The following is a 20,691-nucleotide window of genomic DNA, read 5'->3' on the forward strand; positions in this document are numbered from 1 at the left end:
TTCTTCTCTAAACCGCCAGGACTCTGCTCAGTGAGACTTTTGGGGAACACACACTTTCGGGAGAAGCACCCCACACACACACACGTGGCCGGCGGCCGGTGCGGGGCCTGTCCCGGGAACTCTGAGTCCACCCGCCTCTCACCCTGGCGGGCCGTCTGAGCGGCCCCGTCGGCCTCCTGACCCCATGCTCCCCACGCGAAGGGGGTCGGTGAGGTCCAGGCGGGGCCGTGGGTGTCGGTGCTTGTTCATCACTCTCACAAACGCCGTCCCGTGGGCCACCGGCCCAGGGGGTGCAGGGCAGGCTCGGCTCCCCAGAGGCGGCTCCGGCTGGTTTGTAAAGCTCCCCACACACAGGTGGAAGCAGTTCTGCAGCAACAGCCTCTGGCTTTTCAACAAAGACTTCTTGGCAGGGAGGGAGGAGGGAGGGGTGACCGCGGATTGAGGGAGGTTATGGGGAGCGACCCCTTTCCACGAATTAGGGGCAGACCTGTGAGCTGTGTGACCAGGAGGAGAGGCAGGACGGTTTGGGGAGGATGCCCTGCCGACCCCAGGGAGAGACACAGGGACGCCGGCAGGGGCCTGGGGCTGAGATCTTTCCGGATCGCTCCCCTGTTGGCCTCTCACCCCAGTAACATCAGGTGGCTCTGGGGAGGGGTTGGTTTTCCGAAATCTATTGAAGAGACACAAAAAGTGCCTTCCCCACGTTCCCACACACAGTCCTGCCCTCAGAACTACGTTTACGGTTGAAAACACCAAGTGGACGAGGCTAGATTAAAGCACCAGCCACCTGGTGGTGAACTCCTGGATGTTTTCCTTCCAGCAAAGAGCAAGCTGGGGCCGGTAGGGAGGCGAGGGGACCGGGTCTGCTCCCGCCAGGTGGGGAGGGAAGGTGCAAACAAAGGCCGGAACTTAGGAACCGGCCCCTGGGTCAGCCGGCCTGGGTCGGGACGGTGGGTTTCCCTTGTCCCTGGGGCCCTTCCAAGGACAAGGCCAAAGGTTTCTAACTTAACTGACTTCTAAATATAGCTGCACCTGGGAGGGCTTCCCTGTAAACCCGAGAAGGGCCGGGCCGCAGCTCAGGGCCGTCCAGGCTCCTGGATGAGCAAACCCTCGGACGGACGCAGAAAGCGAAGCAGAGCCTGTGGCTTTGGCTGCATTTCCATCATCAACCCCAACTGCCCAAGAAGGAAGGGGGTCAGGAAGGGAGGCGAGGGCAGTGCCCGGTCAGGAGTGCAGCCCCGAGGTCTGAGCCGTCACAGAGGGTGGCCCTGCTCCAGCGGCGCCTGGGAGCTGGTGGAGCCGAGTGGCTCCCCGTCGTGACCCCCGGTTGTTTTCACTTTGGGGGTCCCCAACCCTGTGCAGGGCAGCGCCCTGCCCCCCACCTGTTACCGACTCTGAGCCCGGTAACCATGGCAGTGGTGGGGAAACGGTCGGGGGCACGGAAACACCTCCTCCCGTCAGCCGGTGGACTCGGCCGTGGGGATGGTCCAGTTCAGGGTCAGCAAACTGCCCCGTGAACCCAGCCGCCACGCTGTCCGGCTCCAAGAGGCCACAGAAGGTCAAACGCATCAGGCCTGAACCCTTGGTTGGGGCCTTCCCAGGAGAAGTTGACAAAGAATCTGGTGATTTGAGTTGAAAGTTTAAAATGAGAATCCCCTATTTTCATTTGTTAGTTTCAATTGAAATAATACTCAGAAAATAGATATTCTTGCACACATAGAATAAATATAATGCATGCAACATGCATTAATCTTTGACCACTTCTGACTTTTCTTTTGAAGGATCACTGCTAACACAGATAAGCATGCCGAGCTATTTTGAATCTTATCTGGGGCATTTGTTCTTCTGCAGCAGAATCCAGGAAGGCAGGAAAGAGCGAGGAAACTGGTATCTTGGACATTTCTGTTCACATCTTCTATGTCACTCAGCCTTTCCTGTTTGCTTTTATTTTCCTACATATAGACCAGTGACGATGGCAATTTTTTCTGAGGTGCTGTGCACAGCCGTGGCCTCAGAAGATTCCCTAAACACCAGCAGTATTATTATTGTCTGTCAGCCCCCGTTTGGGCTTCTCAGAAGCTACTTCATATTCAGCAGGAGCTTGTGCATTTGCTCAGCGATGGAAGTGGGGCTGGACCCCGAGGAGGGGGCTTGTGAAAATAATGTGGCCAAGATTTATTCATCCAGAAAGTTCAGAGGGAGGGCAGTTATCCGTGTCCAAACCTCCTGCCATAAGATCTGTGCTCACAGATTCATTTCTACTTCATTTAATGCCTCACAGCTGAAAGGACCTTGTAGAAGTGATGGGCCTGGTGAAACTTCAAAAAAAAGTCCCTATTTTATTGCCTTATCAAAATCGAGGGAAAGCATTTCCAGGGTGAAATCAGGAAGGTTGTTTTAACTAAAATGCATTGCTTTAAATTACAAAAGGGAAGTTTTTCTAGGACTCTTATATAAACATAAACATGAAATTTTGTTGAAACATAATAGCAGCGGCTCTCCAGCACTTAAATATGCAGGCCATCCATCCACACCATATCCATCCATCTGCCCATCCATGATCCAACCATCTGTCCATCCATCCATCCATGCAATATTTATTGAACACCTACTCCAGACCAGGCTGAACCACAAATTGACACAATCCCTGCCAGGTGATGTCCCACAGTTTGGTGGGACCGTGAGATAAACACTGAGAAGGGGAATGAGCCGTGGGTGCCATGGGAGCACGTGGGGTGTCACGTGTGGGGAGGTCAGGAAGGCTGCCCCAGGCCCAGAGAAGGAAGCACGGCCGGGAGTCAGCCAGGAATCGCCCTGGAAAGGCAGAGGGCCAGGAGGAGGGCCTGCAGGCTGGGACCCGGGAGGGCACACTCGCTCCAGGTCACTGCTCTGTCCTCTTGTCTTAGCAGCAGACAGTGAGTCATCGCCTACTCCGCGTTCCATGAAGTCAAGCATCGCTCTCGTTTTCTGCCCAGGGACCGCTGTGCACGTCTCCCCCAGCTCATCAATCTCCTTTCTTTGCTCAGAGATGTTGGGAAGCCAACCCTCCCAGCCCACCCTGCCACCCCCAGTCCAGCTCTTCCTGTACCTGGACCCCTGGAGGTCGGAGCTGGCAGGGCCGTGAGGCTTGGAGCCTGGGTGGAGCTTGGCCACAGTGGTTCTGCTCAACAGCACAACCAAAACAAGGACGTGACAGGCGATTCGGTAAGACGCACCCTGGAATCCCAACCACCTCAGGCAAACAAGAGACACTAACTTGACAGTGAAGATACCCTTTAAGTAAAGGAAGTTGAAGGAAATACTCCATTGGCAGTGGGATCCATAGGTTCTAAATCGGTACCAAGCAGCGATGAAGCAAGAAGGACCTGGAAACCACTGCTATTATTATTTGCCCGAGAGGCCCTCAGCTGGCTCCCGCTCCGGGACGTGACTGCGGGTAATTAGACGGCTCCCGCATGGGTGGCAGAGGCCATGGGGGCCTCCAGATGGTGGCCTGAAAGGGAGGGGGAGGCGAGGGGGGGCTGAGACAGCCCCCTGCCCCCAAGTCTGCTCCTGCCCTGGAGCCCCCCTTTGAGGCCTGGAGCCCAGAGGGGGAAGAGGGGCTCTCGGTGCGGGGACGGGCGGGGCTGTGCCCTCGGGCTCTCGGCCGACCCCGGCCTCCCAAAGGCTGGAGGGGACGGGTCGGGGCCACCATGCACCACGTGGCGGCCCTGCGTGCAGACGGGCTAGAAACTCTCAGAGTCTCGAATCCCCTCAGAACCGACAGCTTGTCGTTCTGGTTCATGGCACAGACTCTTGTGTTCTTATTGCTGAGACTGTACTTTAAAAAGCAACCAGCTTCATTGGGGTGCAGTTAACGCACAATAAAACCCACTCATTTCCATCATGCAGGTGGTGGGATGGACGGTCTGCACCAGGTGGCCACCCCCAACCAGACCGGCGCCTGCCGCCTACAGGAAGCCTTCCTGTGCCCCTTCGCCACCCTGCCCCGCGGACGTGTTGGTCGCCGCGGACACGTCTGCCGGTTGCAGCTCCACGAGGAAACCCGCAGCGCCTCCCCGCACCTGCCGTGAGCACGCGGAAGGGAAGACGATGACAGCGTCTGCCGGAGCGCCGTCCAGGGGCTGCCTCCCCAGAGCTCACCTGGGACACACCGTGCGCGTATTGAGAGCGGCAGCCCGCTCGTCCGCGCAAAGCATCCTCCATCCTGAGACGTCCTGGGCTCACGCAGACTCGGCGCCGAGGAGGCGCTCCCAGTGCGGCCCGGGCCCTCACCCGGCCTGGGGATGACCGCGTGGCCGGCAGGGAAGCGGGCCGGACCGTGGGATCCCAGCTGGCGAGGGGGCTGCGGGGAGGTCTCTGCCCTCAGAGGTTCCGTTGGTGGGGAAGCCGCAGCCCCTGCCTGCCCTCCGCTGGCGGAAACCACGGGGCCCAAGAGGAACCTCAGCGGGTTTCCTCAGGCGCCCGAGTGTCTGTCGGGAGCGGAGCCCTCAGGCAGTGCTGCGGGCAGACACCCGTCTCTCCGACTTTGTGGAGGGCGAGTGCGGGGCGACCCAGCCCCGGCCACGGCCTCGCGCGTGCACACGCTTCAGGTACTCCCGCGAGACTAGGAGGTGGGCACTCACGGGGCCCCTGCTGATTGGCTGAGCCCGTGGAGGCTCAGAGAGGTTGCGCAGCTTGCCTGAGGCCCCAGCATACGAGGTGGCAGAGCTGGGGCCCCGGCCCAGACCTGCTCCTGTTTCTGCCAAGCGTCCTGGGGGCACAGGAGGGGCTGGGTGGGGCTGGAGCAGGGAGGGTCGGAGGGCCACGTCGGCCCAACGTGGACTCGGTCTCATCTACGTTCTGCGGCCCCGCGAGAGCTGGCCGCCTTCCTTGGAGGCTGCACAGTCCGCGCTCCCAGCATGTCCAGGGCGAGCGGGACGGGGTGGACGCTGTGTCCTCTGCAGCTGCACACGGAGCAGCCCGGCCGAGACCTGCGGCCTGGCCTGAGCATCATCCCCTTACCTCTAAGTTGGGGGCACAGGGGGGTCCCTGCCTGCCCACTCCCCAGGATGTTGCACGAGACGGATTTATGTGGGAGGGTTTTGCACGTGGGGCTCAGTGTGGGCTGAGCTTACTCGGGGGCACACGGGCAGTAACTGTCCAGCCACACGGAGCAAACGCACCTCTGCTCTGAAGGAGCGTATTTTCTTTGCGAAAAGTTTGAACAGTCTAACCGTGACCACAAGAATCACGGCCACGGGGCTCACACTGCTGCCTTTTTTTTTTTGGCCGTGCCACACGGCATGCAGGATTTTAGTTCCCCAACCAGGGATCGAACCCGCGCCCCCTGCAATGGAAGCACGGAGTCCTAACCACTGGACCGCCAGGGAAGTCCCCACACTGCTGTCTTTAACCTGAAGTGGCTGTTATTCCTGCTGTGGGTGAGGTGGCGGCTCTTTCAAAGCAAACTCTCCCTGTCGGGGAAGGACTGGGGCCCTCAGTGAAGAGGTGCTGTACCCACTGCAGGTGCTGGGCCAGACGCTGCACCGGAAGGGAGGTCCTGCTGGTCCCCCGCGCACACGCGGAAACGGTGGCTCCCAGCACCAGCCCCTGTTGGAAAGTGATCTGCAAACAAACACTTCCTCCCATTCAGTAGGCTGCCTTCTCATTTTGTTGGTGGTTCCCTTCGCTGTGCTGAAGATTTTCAGTTTGATATTGTCCCACTTGTTTATTTCTGCTGTAGTTGCCGTTGCCTTTGCATCAGACTCAGAAAAATAATCACCAATTACAATGTCAAGGTGCTCACGATCCATGTTTTCCTCTAGGAGTTTTATGGTTTCAGGCCTTACATTCAAGTCTTCAGTCCATTTTGAGTTAGTTTTTTGTGTGTGGTAAGACAGTGGTCCGGTTTCATTCTTTTTCATGTGTCTGTCCAGTTTTCCCAGCACCATCTATTGAAGAGACTGTCCTTTCCTCACTGTATATTCTTGCCTTCTTTATCGTAAATTAATTGGCCATATGGTTGTCCTTTGGTATCCACGAGGATTGGTTCCAGGACCCCCTGAAGGTACCAAAATCCACAGAGGCTCAAGTCCCTTATATACAATGACATAATATTTTCATAGAACCTATGTACATCCTCCTGTATACTTTAAATCATCTCTAGAATACTTATAATACCTAATACAACATAAAAGCTATGCAAATAGTTGCCAGCACAAGGAAAATTCAAGTTTTGCTTTTTGGAACTTGCTGGAATTTGGGGGGGAGCGTGGTCGTGGTGGATATTTTTGATCTGTGGTTGGTTAAATCTCATATGCAGAACCTGTGTATTTGGAGGGCCGACTATATGTGTGGGATTATTTCTGGGCTCTCTGTTCTGTTCTATCGATCTATGTGTCTGTTTTCATGCCAGTACCACACTGTTTTGATGACTGTAGCTTTGTAGTATAGTCTGAGGTCAGGAAGTGTGATGCCTCCAGCTTTGTTCTTCTTTCTTAAGATCGCTTTCACAGTTCAGAATCTTTCATGGTTCCATACACATTTTAAGATTTTTTGTTCTATTTCTGTGAAAAATGCCATTGGAATTTTGATAGGGATTGCACTGAATCCACAGATTGCTTTGGGTAGTATGAACATTTTTACAATATTAATTCTTCCAATCCATGAGCACAGTATATCATTCTACTTCTTTGTGTCATCTTCAATTTCTTTCAATGTCGTACAGTTTTCTGTTTACAGGTCTCTCACTTTCTTGGTTAAATTTATTCCTAGGTATTTTATTCTTTTTGATACACTTGTAAATAGTATTGTTTTCTTAATTTCTCTTTCTGGTAGTTCACTCTTCGTGTATAAAAATAAAAGAGATTTTTGTCTATTGATCTTTTTTTTTTTAATTTATTTTTAATTTATTTTTGGCTGCATTGGGTCTTTGTTGCTGCACGCAGACTTTCTCTAGTTGCGGCAAGCGGGGTCTACTCTTTGTTGCGGTGCGCGGGCTTCTCATTGCGGTGGCTTCTCTTGTTGCGGAGCACGGGCTCTAGGCGCCCAGGCTTCAGTAGTTGCGGCACACGGGCTCAGTAGTTGTGGCTCGCAGGCTCTAGAGCGCAGGCTCAGCAGTTGTGGCGCACGGGCCTAGTTGCTCCGTGGCATGTGTGATCTTCCCAGACCAGGGCTCAAACCCGCGTCCCCTGCATTGGCAGGCAGACTCCCAACCACTGAGCCACCAGGGAAGCCCTCTATTGATCTTCTATGCTGCAACTTTACTGAATTCATTTATTAGTTCTAACAGTTTTGACTTGGGGTCTTAGGGTTTTCTATATATAAAATTATGTCATCCACAAATAGCGACAGTTTTACTTATTTTCCAATTTGGATTCCTTTTATCTTCTCTGTTTGCTGTGGCTAGGACTTCCAATACTATGCTGAACAAAAGTGGTGAGAGTGAGCATCCTTGACTTGTTCCTGATCTTACGGGAAAAGTTTTCAGTTTTTTTGCCATTGAATTGATGTTAGCTGCCAGCCCTGGCACTAATGTAAATGCACTTAAGGTCACTGAACTGTACACTTAAAAAGGGTTAAAATGGTAAATATTTTTATGTACTTTTTATCACAATAAAAAGTGCCATCGATTCCATAGGAACATAGGCTAATTTAACTTTTTTGGTAAGTAGTCATTCTATTCCTTAAACCTGAGTTGACTTGCACCCAAGGCTGGGAGGAATAAGATGTGAATATGTATGTATGGAAGATATCAAGGGAGGGTTGTCATATGTCCAGGGTCTCAGACCACAACTGCCATCACAGCCTGAGGGAGGGGCCCCGCCATGGGTGCCACGGGGCCCAGGCCGCATGGTGGAAACAATGCAAGAAAGGCCGACAGAAACTCATCACTGGAGGTGTGCCAAGGACTTCACACATGCACGCACACACACACGTGCACACATACAGGTACACACACGTGCACACACAAGTGCATGCACACACACACACACATGTGCACACACTTGCACAGGCACACTCACACATTCACACGTATATGCACGCGCTTCGAACATCAACTTAATGTTAGTAATGACTGTTTCTGGGTGGCAAAAGTAGAATTTTTTTTGTTGCTTTCTTCTTCATACTTTTATATTGCTTGATATTTTTTTTTCCTACGGACATAGGCTATCTTGAAAAAATAATTATTCTAAAGCATACTCTAAAGCAATGGCATTGGTACTCACACACACATGAAATATTTGATGATTTTGCTTTTCAGTTAATGGGAGAACAGGGCTACCGTGAGGCCAGTCTTCCCAGCCTACGAAGTGTTGTGTTGGTAGAGGCCTGTGTCCCATCCGTCAGAACGTCGCCTGGTGCATCCAGTTGCCCCCGTGACCACCATCCTCCTGCCGTTGCTCCTCAGGACCAGCCTCAGAACCAGTGCATGACTTGTGATTTACTTGACCATAAAAACTTTTTTTCCTAACAATTGTGATGAGATCCCTACTCTTGCCCATAAACAAGAATCATTTGAGGTTGGAGGACTGGTTCGGGGCTGCGGGAAATAATCTTGCCAGCTGGGGAGCCCACATAAGTGACGTCCACTCCCGCCAGCCCTGAATGCCACACGGGAAACAGATGTTCTCATTTCTTCCCGAACTCCGGAGTGACTCAGCTGAAACAGTGCCGGACACAGCCTGTGATTTCTCACGGGCTGGGTCTTCATGCTGCCTTAGAGGCAGATGGGGCTGGAAATGACCTCAGGATAACACGCCCCTTCCACATTAAAGGCCTGTGAGCTGACTGAGGCCAGTGCCCTCACGTCCTGAAGTTTCTGAAGACTCTGGTGTGTCTGGGAGCAGCTGGAACTCCTGCCTCTGGAACTGTGGGTGCAGCGAGCGGGACAAATCCATCATCGATGCTCACGGTCACGGGCTCCGCAGTGGCCACGGTGCCCTGGCGACTTCCAACCACAGGACGGTGCCTCCTGGCTGGGGAGCTGCTGCCACAGGTGCAGCAGAGGTGACAACAGCCTCTAAGACCGAGTTTCTTGACAAGGGCTGAAGCCGGTCACCGGCAGGTGGGCAGCCAGGGCTGGTCAGTCAGGGGGTGCGAGGGACCTTCATTCTTTCACGTTCCAACATAAGGTGCCTGCAGGTGGGACAGGGAGACCTCACCTCCCCTGGGCTCTGGCTCCCTGCCTGACGCCTGCCGGATGCTCTCCCCTTAGCTCTGCCTGAGTTCCCCCTCGGCTCTGAGTTCCTCTGTCATCTGCTTTTCTTCTTCCCCAAGAGACTCCCTGAACTGGAGATCTGCGTGCAAGATGCTTACCGGGAGGTGGGCTTGAGAAGTGGGGGTGTGATGCAGTCCCAGCAGAGACCTCAGATTGGCTGGGGTGGGCCCACAGAGTTGCCCTGGATGGGAGCAAGGGTACCAGGACGGGCTGTGACTCGGGCGAGGCGGCTTTCTCCACCCAAGGGCAGTGGCCAGGTTGGGGGACTCAGCTGCGAGCCACCCGCCATCCATCCTCCCAGCATCTGGGAGGCACACCCCAGGCTCTACTACACCCCCATTTCTTGTGCTTCTTCCCCAGGCTGATAACTACCTATCCTGGGGGTTCCCAGCATCCTGAGAGGATTCTGTGCAGCTTGGGACTCTTGTCTTGGGGGTGCCCTCTTTCCCTTCCTCCTGGTTATGCTGGTTCAGTCCCCCAACAGGAGCTGGCGTTGAATTGTCTCAGCATCTGTCCCACGTGCACATCCAGACTAGTGGGCCCCAATTCCAGTGGCCACACCACAGGGCTGGTCCTAGAGAACCTCTAAACTTGGCGGATGATCGCAAAGAGCTGAGCTTCCTGTTATTCCTCTTTTCTGGGCAACGCTGTGTCCAAGGTCAGACAAGAATTCAACCAGAGGCTTCTGTGATGATCGTTCCAACAGGTAGTGAACTTCAGGGAAATTGAAAGGAATTCGATATAAAGCAGTCTTGATGGAAGGGGGTTAGTCTTACCAGAATTTACATGCATGTCTGAGGCCTTTGTGTCACATCCTTCGTATAACCCTATAGAGATGGAGGTAATGTGCTGTAGAGGAAAGAGCGCTGGACCAGGGTGGGGCCTTGGGTAAGAACCCCACTAAGAGGCTTGTTCCTTCACCTGGGAAACGAGGGTCTCAGGCTAGACGATTTCTGTGTCCTTCCACCTCTACTAGCCCATGGTTACATGCACGCTACACAGCGAAAGCTCTTGGCAACACTATTAATATTGGACGTCCTAAGTCTTGTCTGTTAATTCCAACATCTGGGTTGTCTCCGGGTCCTGCTTTTTCCTGGATTATTGGGTCACATTTTCCGTCTTCTTCATATGTCTGGGAATGTTTTATTGCATGCTGCACACTATAATGATGTGCTTTAGAGAATCTACTTTATAAAATCCTTCACTTATGGCAGCCCGGGTAGCACAGGAGGCGTTTCTATGGCATAAATTCTTGTCCTGGACCATTTGCTCTTCAGAACAAGGACCCTGTTCCAGATCCAGTAGGAGGATGGGGGTGCCCTCGGCAGATGGTTCTGATGAGACCTGCGATATATGCGCTGCAATTTCCCCATCTTAATGTTTTATCATTTGAATGGTTCATTAATTAACAGAATTTCCCAGATGTTCTGAAGCCGACTTGCCCTCTTCCAGGTTGGGAGACCCTGCTACCTTTGGGCCGGTGCGGCCCCTGCTGCATCCATGCGGCCACCAGCCCTGAAACTATGCTTGGAAAAACACTCCGCACCCACTCCTCTTGGAAAAATTGTGAAACGCATGCCTGCCCTTCCATCGTACTCAACGCCTCTTCTGCGCAGACCTGCATCTCATCTGGTGTTTTACCAGCCTCAGAATTCTCTACCTGCTTACCTGTACACTGTCCCTCAGTGACTTTATTTAGCCAAGGGTCACTGGGAAGATAATTACATATTTAATCTCTCGTTTCCTAACAATAGTCGTCAAACGAGGGCTCTAAATCAAACCCCCGCCATGGGCTCGATGACTCTACCAGGGTCCGTGGCCTCACCACCTTCTGCTCGAAGTGCCCAGACTCCGAGCCTCGGATCCACAGCCCCACACCTGGATGCACTTCAGCTGAGTGAGGAAAGATGCTCTTGCCTCCAGCTGCATTTAAAGCATAATTGACGGGGCATAAAAAACCGTTTGACGCCCAAGCCGCCTCTCTCACCAGGCCCACCAGGGAGCCTGTGGAGGGAAGACACCTCAGGACCCTCGCTTTCTGATGGATCCGAGTTATTCCGAAGGGAAGGATGCTGGTTTTCCTTGTGCTCCTTTAATGGGTGCAGCTGTAGCTCGGCCGCATCTGCACTGAGCTAAGTATTATGTCTTTGTAACATTTTTGATCTTCATTAATTATAGCTCAGGAAAGCTGACAAAGGCAACCTGTCTCTTTAATGTAAACAAGATTAATTGCACGGTTCCTGCAGAAAATGAACTACCAGCAGTTTAACAAAAAATGTTTGTCTTTAAGCAGGCTTTGGATAAAAAAAAAAAAAATTAAAACTGTTACAGGAAGCACTGGAGCTGCCACATTAGCATGCCCGCGAGCCTCACCCTCATTATCAGCCTAAACGCACGCCCGCCCGCACTTTCATCCTCCTCCAGGCCGGGGCTGAGGACAAGAAGGGGGGAGAAGGCCCCTGCACACAGCAGCGCCTCCGAAGTCTGGAATGCAGCCTGGCTGTTTGAAGACCAGGTTTACACCCAACACCTCCCCTCACGCTCATCGTCCAGACTCGCCTGCTCTCGCATCAGCCACAGGCCGACGGGCTGGGTGCTTCATCTTATAACGATCGCATAATCCAAGATAAACACCCGGGATCGCTATCACTTTCATTAATAACCGTGAAATATCCCTTCCTTCAGCAGGTACAAAACCCAAACAGGCGAATGCACTCCATGGGCCGAGGCTTGTGGCGGCAGGGGGCCGAGGGCAGAGGGGCAGCTGGCGGGCATCTCACAGCCACTCTGTGGCTCCAGGACCACGGCTGGGCGGTGGCGGAGCTAAGCCGGGCACTTGCCTCTCCGCCCGTCACCCTCCAGTTAAGGGGCTCCTGGAGTCCACCCCGGGCCTGCGGGCTGCCCTCTGCTGGACCCCCCACCCCCGGGGTAAAGCCCCAGAGCAAGGCTTTGGACCGGGATGCTGTGAGCTTAAGGTGCATCAGAAAGACCGGCAGGGGGAGCGGGTCCCGCAGGCTCCCGGACGAGAGAAGGCGGTGGGTTTGGGGCAGGACGAAGGCGCAGGTCGTGAGCATCTGGGAGCTGCAGTGCTAATGAAATAGAGCCTTCCCCGCTGGCACGTCCCCAGGAAGCGGCCTCCATGGCTGGAGAGCAGACACGGAGCTCAGGGACCAGGGAGGGAAGCAGTGGAGTCGGCGGCCAGCCCCGTGGCTGCCAGGGGTTCCCGGCTGAGAACGTGCTGCAATCAGGCCTGGCGGGAGTGTGTGCTGGTCGCAGGTGATGGGGGCAGAGCAGCAGCTGCCGCGAGGCCAGCGAGGGCCTCTGGGGGCCGAGTCTGCTCCGGGGTCAGGGCACCCACGGGGCTGGCGGGAGCAGAGGTGGCCTGGGGCTGCGCCCTGGGGTGGGCGCCGTGCTCTCCCAGAGAGGAAGGGGCTGGGGAGGAGAGGGACTTTCCGAGTTTGGTGACGCAGGGGCTACAGCAGCGGCCCCTGGAGGCAAGTCTGGAAAGTGGACACCAGACCGCCCGTGGCGTAGGGGAAGGAGTCCAGGGAGGAGGCGCGGAGGAGGTGCAGAGGAGGGGTCCGGCCCGGACAAGAGGAGCCGGACGAGGGGTCACCCTGTGGCCCGTGAGGGGGCCTCCCGATTGTCACAACCTGACGCTGCGTCCCTCCGCACTTCGCTTTTCTGGGATGAAACGACTCAAGTTGTAAGCTTTCCAGGGACCCTGGTTCCAAGGAAGTCGCCGGGCCGAGGGGCCCCTGCGAACGTGGCCCTGGAAGCGGAGGGAGTGGCCGGGCCACCGGGCTGTCTTGATGCCTGGGCCAGGCTCTCCCCCACCATGTCCTGCGTGGTCACGCAGAGCCTGGCACAGACGGTGCAGGGAAACGGGGACGACGCACCCTCTGAGATGCGGGCTTTCCCGCAGGCCTTCACCCCGGGGCTCGGGCCCCTCGTAAAACACCGGCACGCGCGCGTCTAAGTGAAATAAGAGACTTAGCCACGGTCGGCACCTGCGGCCTGCACTTCTCTCCGCCACGTGGAACCGCACGCACTGCATCCCGGTCCTGGGCAGGGTGCGAGTCGTGACCCACGAGCGAACTGATTCCACGAGGCCCTCAGGGAGGGGCTGGCAGCTGAGGACACACTGCCCCAGGGGGGACGGGCACGGAACTCCCACCAGCAACCGGGGAGGACGGCAGCTCCGGGGAGGGGCTCCTGACCACACGCGAGCAGGCCGGGCTCCGAGGGGCAGTCCTGGCTCAGCCCCGCCCACACGCGCACCACGTCTCCCGCGGCGGTTTCTCCGGCGGTAACTGACAGCCCTGTGTTTGACGGTCGCCACGTTCTAACTGTGGTTTTCGGACCTGATGTGACACTTTCCTGAGACTGAACAAAAGCAGGCAATCGGAACCTCAGAATGTTTAATGAGGGTGGGTTGAGGTCATAGGCGCTGGGGATGGTGGTCAAACGTTATCCTCCCAAACGGTGCAGAACAGAAGTTCTCAAGACAAGACCATCAAGGACAGATATTTTCCGGAGCTTTTGGGGACGTGGGGCCTGAGGTGCCAGATGGGGGACTCACTTCCGCCTCCATTGGCCCCTCAGGAAAGGTGGATGGGGACTTCATCACCCGGCCTCGGTCTCCGACATTTGTTCCGTTTTTTTCATAATTTCCTGACTGTAAAAACTTCGTACAAAGTTTTCAAATATGTAAAAGTATGAAGAAGAAACTTAAAAGTCACTTAGAGGCCTACTCTTCGAAACATTATTGAGATTTTGATATATTTCCTTCCATTTTATATACATATAGAATTGAGAGTCATGTTGTATACAGCGCGTTGTATCCTTTTTGCCTAATAATTTAACCAGCATCTCCGTCTGTCACGACACGGTCAGCAGGAGCACGGCTGAGGACGTGGATCCCACCTCACAGGTCCAGGAGCAGGTAACCCAACCCCTGGCTGGACATTCGTGTTTATCCCAGTGTCTTCCACTGTTGTCATCAATGTGACTGACGACAACGTATAGAAATCACACAGTGTGAGGGACTCTGATTCTTCCTTAGAAAACACTCCTGGCGCCAGGACTGTTGGGTCCGAGACCAAGAGATGCAGGGGGGTGGGGGCGGGGAGTGGGGCGAAGTCTGCAGAGCAGCCACCACTGCCAGGCCCAGCCCGCCCCGACTCGACTCTGGAGACACAGAGTGAAGAGGATGCAAAAGCAAAGGCTCCGCCCAGCCCTTCCCTCCTCACCTCAGGGGAAGGAGCCACCCGGCCCGCTCAGAGTGCAAGCTTACACCCAGGCCGCCCTCACCTGGAATCTCTGCAAGGAGCAGGGGGACCCAGAGGGGGACGAGCCAAGGTCTTGGGGACGAACATCAGATTTGCACGTCCAAGGTGGGACTGCCTTTCTGATTACAGCGATTCTGAGAAGTACAGACGCACCAAGTGACTGTTACTGGCAGAGGGGTTATAACTGTTCCTTTCCCGAAGCCCTGTGGTCAGAATGGACTCGGTTCTCATGCAGGGGCCCTGGGCCGCTCAGGCTTAGGTGGGTGTGGGTTGCAGGGAGGTTCACGGCAAGGGTGGCTCTTAACCGCTCTGGCCTGAGCGTGAGGCCACTGCCTTGCGCGAGGCGTCCTCGTGCTGCCAAAGGACAGAGGCAGGAGCCCCGTGTCGTGTGTCCGGGCCGTGGCTTACGTTTCCAAGTTGCTGTTTGTAAGGAGGACCCCTGCTGTGTTCCGGGAAACTGGGGGCGGGGTGGGGGCAATGCGGCCAGAAGCTGGGTCCTTCCTCCCACCCCTGGCTCTCCCCGCGTCCTGCAGTTTGGTAAACCCCTGGAGAGATGGTCTCCCTGTGCAGACTCTATCCGCAAAGCGCAGAGGGGAAATCCACGGAGACACCAGGTGGGAACGTGAACTTGCCAGGGGCCGCGTGGGCCGCGTTCAGACCACCCCTGCCTCTCCTCCGGGCTTCCTGAGGCCACCAGCGCCCTGCCCGCTGCGAGCCACTAACTCCCCAATCCTAACCCAAGTTATTGCCCGTGAAAATCTTATGAAACAGGTGGGTTCATTGTGTGCATCTTACTGATAAACTGGGGATTAAAGAGGTCAGGTCACTGTCTACATTCACACAACCAGGAAGGGATGAAGGAAGTCAAACCAGGGCTTCCCACCCAAGGCCGACGCCCGGCCCAAGGCCAGCACCCTGCCCCACCCCCCCGGCCGGCATGATGTCTCACACACACACACACACACACACACACACACACACACACACACGTCAAGGCCACGTGCCACCACCTCGTCCAAGAGACGGAGCAGAAACACTGAATTCAAATTCCAAGACCCTCGGCCTGTAATGGTTATGATGAAGACCTACCAACACCCCTGGCATTGATCTAGGATAAGGAAGGCGCCTCATGGGGACGCCAAGGGGAGGGACCGCCGTGTCCTAGCTCCTGCAGTGATTTCGTCAGCAACAAACCATCAAAGGGAACCAAATGCTGTGGCTCTGCTGGCGGTCAAGGTCGCCGGTCACTCACAGGCCCACATCCAACCCGGAAGGGGCTCCAGGCCCTTGCAGCCCTGACTCAGATCGCGGGGGCCCACACACAGAGACGCTTCAGAGTTTGGGAAACGCCATCAAGTAGTTTTACGCTGAGTCCTTGTTTGAAATTTGGGCAAATGTAAAGTGCAAAAAGATCTTCACGAAGTCCAGGTTTAGTCAAGGGGACGTTTGTAGGAGCTGTGAGAAAAAATTCAGTGTGCTTTTAAAGGTCATTCACAATCTGCTCCTCGGGTGCCCAGAGCAGACGTTCTTAACTTTAAAAAGACTTGCATTGTAGGAACTACAAGGGGGAAACATTCAAAACAATTAACCCTTTCGTTCTGAGGTAACTGTAGATTCACATGCAGTTGTGAGAAATAATGGAGAGACCCATGTCCCCTTGACCCCAATGGTCTCATCTCACAACTTTGTAGTCGGGTGTCTCCCAGAGTTGTGGTACAGAACAGCTACGAGAGAACTTTCTAGAGACTCTTTATAACACTCCGTCAACTGCAAGAGTGAGCTGCCATTTCAGCAGAAGAATGAACCTGGGCTCTTCGGGTGTTGTGACCAGTGCAGGGCAATTCCCAGGCCGAGGGTCTCACGGGGGTGCCTAGCCCCGACCTGCCACCTGCAAACGGGGGGCCCTTCATTCTGTCAGTTCTACCTGAAAAGACGTGGACAGAAGGCGGAAGCAAGGATGCCCGCGCTCTCTGGACTATCTGTGGGCCGGGCTCCAGCAGAGCCCAGCCCCGGCTCCCGCCCCGGCCGGTCCTACACTCACCTCCCCACTGCTTTCTGAGCCCGGCCTCATCCAGGACGATGGCCACTGTCCACACAGCCGCTAAGCCCTTGAGTACGGCTGGTGTGACTGGGGAACTGTGTCTTGAATGTTAACTAGTTTTAATCACTTTAAATGTACAGTCCTTTGTGGCTAGTGGAGACCCCACCGGGCAGGACAGAGACAGCCCTTCAATCTCTCACCTCTCAGATGTTCTAAGTATCTAGGCTTGTCTAGGTGGCCATCTACCTCCCTGTGGGATGGGCAGTGAGGCTCAGTCCCGAGGAAACTGAGGATCCGAGTGGTCCAGGACTTTTCTGCGGGCCTTCAGTGAGTCTGTGCCCCAGCTGGCTGCACGCCCAGGTCACGTGACCTCCATGCCCGGGTCACATGACCAACCCACCAACATTTCTCTCATCCTTCCCCTAAATGGAGTGTGAAACCCAAAATATGGGAAATAAAAGTTCATATTCTAAACAGCAAGGCAGACACTTTTGGGAAAAATACCCCATGGTAACCGGTGATGGAAACGAGGATCGTTTTTTGACAACTAAGAGACCCCTATTTAAAGAACCAAGTTTCTATGAGCAAAAGGAACAGCAAATAGCAAACCAATTCTAGGAAGCCAAAAGCACTGAAGTAAATTCAGACGAGAGCTCACAAAACGCTGGCTTCGACGCCATTTGTTAGGTAAACCCACTGCCCATGCAGGAGCGTCCCCGCCCTGGTGGGGGGAGGCTTCTCCCGGGAGACCCAGTCCTTCTCCATCAAGGCCCCCAAACTGCAGTCAACTCTACACACCACGCAGCCTCGCAAAAACACACTTAGAGTAGGGGTACTTCATTCATTCTAATTAAATCCTACGAAGTTCAGCTTAGACTTTAAAATGTATCTTTTAACAATCTGAGGCTTTTTGTCCTCAGTTACGCAACCTGCTTATCTTACACTAACTTCCTAAAACCTTGCTCTTTATTTCATATTCCCCCAGAGAGTTAAAATTTGTGTCTGGGGGTGTGGTTTTCCCTGAGTCCCCAAGGTCATGGTTACGTCCTTCAGTGACCACAAACGTCCCAGAGAGACTGCAAACAAGGACGACCCTAGGGGGCTTCAGCCCTGCGGACCGTCTCCCCGACCTCCGCAGGCCTCAGAGGGACTTGGGTTTCCCTCTTACCTTGGGCTGTCTGTGCTCCCTTTCATCCTCCGCTCAGGCACTGCTGCAGAGGGCAGTCTCTGCCCTTCCCGGGCTTTCGGCTCCCGGTGCTTGCTGGCACGTGAAGAGAGCCCGGCCTGGGGTTTTATCACATCACAGCTGAAATTCAATATTGGGCCTTTCATGTCTCACAGCCCACCTCCCTGGCCCCTCCCCGCACTGGCCCTCCCCCAGCCCGTGTTTTCTGTACCCGCTCACCACCCACCCCCAGGCAAAGGTATATTTCCTGAAAACTGGAAAAACCAGGTACTACCAGCCTCAGATCAGTGCTAATGAAATTAGGCTATAAAATTCAGGCCCAGGTCCCTTATCTGTGAGGGACACCTCCCCATTTGCAACTGGGACCCAACATGCACAATAAATGTATCATCACCCAAGCCCTGGATGGACGGCGGTCGGGCCATTAGCACGCCTAGGGGTTCTGATCGGGCTGACTTTGAAGAATCCTCTCCTCCTGGTCTGTTCTGCACCCACTTCCATCTCATGTATTAAATTTCAAGAACTCAAAGATGTTTCCACGTCGCATTCTATTAGCTGCTCAAGGGCTGCCTTTGTTATCTCTGTTGTCAACATGTTTTGTTGGCTGAGCTGTACAACAAGCTTCCAGACGTCAGGACGAGCAGGGCATTGGAGGCCTGTCCCCGCTGGGCCCCTGGGGTGACACCCTGTGGGGCGCAGGGAGTCCACTGCCTGGCATCTCACCAGGTCCCCGCGGGGCCAGAGCCTTGACCTCGGGACAGTGGAGTTCAGCTCTGCCGTCTCTGGTTCAGTCCCACAGAGGGACCCCATCTCTCCAGGAGGCCTGGCCACAGAGCTTTGTCGTAAGGCCTCAGCTCGGTGGGCTCTGCCTGTGGGCAGGTGCTGGGTGGTCCATCCTCCCCCCGAGCTGCATGTGGGGTTGCAAGCAGGAGCCCGGGGGAGGCCGGGCCCCTGGAAAGGGGCCCCGATCCCACGCAGGACAGCAGCTCCCCAACGGGATCGGGCCACAGAGGGACGCCAAGCAGAACCCCTTCACTGGGGCTGAGCGGACACCAGCCAATCCTGTACATCTGCGATCAAGTCAGTTGCGGCTTCATATTTCACAGAGAAAACCAGGAAAACAAATTAAGAATATCAAAGGTAGAATTTCCTTTTGCTCGGTGCTTTGTGCTGCCCGAGGCTGCGATGAATGTGCTGGGGACAAGGGCTCAAGGGTCTGCAGGATGGGAGGGCAGGAGGGGGTGCCTGCTCCTCTCTGGCCTTCACAGTTAGCGTTTACAGGTTTCTTGCTTGTCTTTTCATCCTTTTTTATTATCCAAGAGGCTTATAACCATCCTGTGTGCAACAAGTGACTTCCTGATCTTTCTGCCAAACAAGGTGGTTATAAAAGTTGAAAAGGATTAGGTGCTGAGGCTACAGGTGAAAGTATCTGCAGAAGAAGTTGTGAGTTTGATCCTTTAATTGCCTCAATTTTACTTCAGACCAATTTCTTTCCCCCTTCCCCTCAAAGCTTCCGAGGACACAATCACTGGGTAAAACTAGACTGTGGATTTCTCTTTCTCTTTTCCTTCCACACTGCGAGGCTTGCGGGATCTTAGTTCCTCGACCAGGGACTGAACCCAGGCCACAGCAGCGAAAGCGCTGAGTCCTAACCACTGGACCACCAGGGGATTCTCTGTGTATCTCTGTTTGTTTAAAGGTTTCATATGCGGATTTTTTAGAAGGAAAGTAAGAGCTCTCGGGATAAAATTCTCCCCAAGGAACAATGTGAGCAGAGCAGCAACTTCCCAGAGACAAAGGACGGAAACCCTGCGGATGAGCGAGAAGGAGACCCCTCAGGGCCCCCGCCCCAGCCCAGTGCACGGCACGTGCAGGACATCTGGACACAGAGCAGGGCCGTGCTCGCGCCCACGTGGGGATGGACGCAGGGCGGGGTGTGAGGATGCGGGCTTGAGCCCAGCGCGGGGGGCCGTCCCGGGTCCGGGTGGAGAGGCCCCCGCCTGGCCCCGGGCAACGTGCCGAGCACCCCCCCCCCCCAGGGACCGTCTCACCTGGTTCTCGGGGACCAGCGTAGGGGCGGAGCTGCAGTCGGTCTCAGTCACACGTGGGGAGCCAGGTCGTAGTAACTAAACTGCGGTGGGTCGGGGACTTGACCCCATCTGGGTTCCTCAGGTGTGGGTGACCCTGCAGCGTGATGTTCTGGGTGATTATCTAAATACCCGCTTTTTAAAGAGCACTGAACCCGAGATGCAGGAGAGCCTGAAGTGCCCGAACAGTTCCTACGCCAGCCGTGGGGGAGTGGGGTTGGCCTCCTCCTCGGCCGGTGTTTGGGCCACACCGCCTCCAGGTGGGCCTCTGGGCCAGCAGCTTCCTACGGGTTAGGGCCTGAGCCTGTGCTCTGCTCGGCGCGTGTCCGCAGACCAGCACCCCAGCATCCCCTGTCAGCAGGGCGGAGCTCCCTCACCCCTGACCCTGGCTTCACCGCTGAACCAGAATCTGCCGTTTGATTAGGTCTCCAGGTGACTCAGATACACACAGACACCTGGGGCGGGTGGATTCTCACCCAGGGCTCCAAGCTCTGCTCGGGGGCATGTCCCCGACAGTAAAAAGACTAATATGGGGCTTCCCTGGTGGCGCAGTGGTTGAGAATCTGCCTGCCAATGCAGGGGACGCGGGTTCGAGCCCTGGTCTGGGAAGATCCCACATGCCGCGGAGCAACTGGGTCTGTGAGCCACAACTACTGAGCCTGCGCGTCTGGAGCCTGTGCTCCACAACAAGAGAGGCCGTGATAGTGAGAGGCCCGCGCACCGCGATGAAGAGTGGCCCCCACTTGCCACAACTAGAGAAAGCCCTCGCACAGAAACGAAGACCCAACACAGCCATAAATTTAAAAATTAATTAATTAATTAAATTTTTAAAAAAATTGTGTTGGCCAAAATGTGCCTTTGGTTTAAAAAAAAAAAAAAAAAAA

General features: G+C 54.9%; 1 protein-coding gene across 1 annotated transcript in view; it reads right to left on the reverse strand.

Moving 5' to 3' along the window:
• Positions 1-17,720, reverse strand: part of EDAR (ectodysplasin A receptor) — a 35,683-nt gene extending 17,963 nt beyond the window's left edge. Inside the window, exon 1 of the mRNA XM_061211050.1 lies at positions 17,703-17,720. The gene's annotated coding sequence lies outside the window, so the exon portion shown is untranslated. The remainder of the gene's footprint in view (positions 1-17,702) is intronic.
• Positions 17,721-20,691: the final 2,971 nt, after the last annotated feature.

This window comes from Eubalaena glacialis, chromosome 14 (genome assembly GCF_028564815.1).
Source record: "Eubalaena glacialis isolate mEubGla1 chromosome 14, mEubGla1.1.hap2.+ XY, whole genome shotgun sequence".
Lineage (NCBI taxonomy): Eukaryota > Metazoa > Chordata > Mammalia > Artiodactyla > Balaenidae > Eubalaena > Eubalaena glacialis.